Raw genomic sequence first — 1,699 nt, 5'->3', positions numbered from 1 at the left:
ATGTATAAACGTTCCGGTACACCGAAAGCTTACCGCGATACCAGCTAGTCAAATACAAACCGGGACTGACGTCATGACTATGGCGGTTTTTACGAGCTTATCAAACACTATAGATAAACGCGATTAAATCCTATAGATGTGTTTACACACGGGGCGGGCAAACGCGGGGTATAATAATAATCGCGGTCCACCGACATTATACTACACTGTAGTACATAGTATTCGTGGGGTTTGTAGTGAAATATAATTATATAATATGACTTCGAGACTCAGCACTTCTGCACGCTAATGCAATAACAAAGAAAAAAAAAACAACTAAACGACTGTACGGGGATACGTATAATAATAATAATAATAATACCTATATGGAAACGGTCAGTTACGCATACAGCTATAGGCTGTTGCAGTTGTGAGGAATAAAATATAAAAAAAAAAAAACAATATCTTTAAAAGCAATAATAATGATGTCTACGTTTTACACTGTATTTCACAGTCGTCGTTCATTTCTTTAAGAAAATAGTAACATGCCAACGTTTGTTATATCATATAATATTATTATTGTTAGATGTTAGATTTATATTGCCTAAATCAGTGCTTATCGGATTCTGCAGATTTATGAAATGACGTACGTCGTTATTTATCTTATGTTGTTTTTTTTTTTTTTTATAAGCTCAACACAATCGATATTGTTTTAATTATTATTAATATTAATAAATTATCATTGCCCCACAATATAACTTACTCAATAATACTGATGTAAGCAGTAGGTACACAATGAGTTTGCTGATTTTTTTTTTTCAGTTGTTGTTTAACTTCGTTTCGGTTACACGTCATGTCGTGTCGAATGTCTAATCGATCGAATCGTCTCAATTCCGTACTTGCATGTGTGTCGTGTGTATTGTGTGTGTTCAAAGCTTCTTATTATTTGTACACTTTATTGACGTGTTAAACGTCTTCTAAAACTTCTATAGTTTTTTCTAGGTATGTAAAATGATTTCAATAATTCATAGACAACATAATAAACAGTGACAAATCAAACATTTTCATTAAATTCGACCTTCCTTTATGAAATTTAAGATTTTAAGAATTGCCTTTGAATCTCATGACTTTCGATTTTTCATTCCTGATTTGTTTTTTAAATTCATTATATTATACCGATAATTCTCTGTTTTACTTTCAGTGTTATGATATTACCATTATTAGTGTGTATACGTTAGAAATGTGAAAATAGTGAATATTTTATCAATATTTTATATTTTGTTATTGATTATTTCTTCTGGACTCATCTTTACATAACATAACAAAAATAGTACAAAAAAAAAAAAAATGTTTTCCGCACGAGTGTCGAATATCTATATCATCGCACCATAGGTGAAAATCAGGTACTATATAAGGAAGACTAACTGAAAATGAAATACAAAAAATTCTTGCTTTGCTTCAAGCGTTTTAATTACATTTTTATTGTAGATAATTTTCTGAAATTATTTAGTTTTTCATGTTGTTGGTACGTATTAAAATTCTCGAAAATTTACAAGTATTATTTATTTGTATTTAATATGTCCAAAAATGTTTGATTTATATACTTGATATTTGAAAATGTAATCCATATATGTAGTGATGCGATAAGAGAATATTCTTTTGTAAATTATTACCGGGTAATAATTGCTATAGTGGAACGTACTGTTCTAGATAATATTTA

Source organism: Rhopalosiphum maidis, chromosome 3 (assembly GCF_003676215.2).
Source record: "Rhopalosiphum maidis isolate BTI-1 chromosome 3, ASM367621v3, whole genome shotgun sequence".
NCBI classification, from domain to species: domain Eukaryota; kingdom Metazoa; phylum Arthropoda; class Insecta; order Hemiptera; family Aphididae; genus Rhopalosiphum; species Rhopalosiphum maidis.
This window is presented reverse-complemented; position numbering follows the sequence as displayed.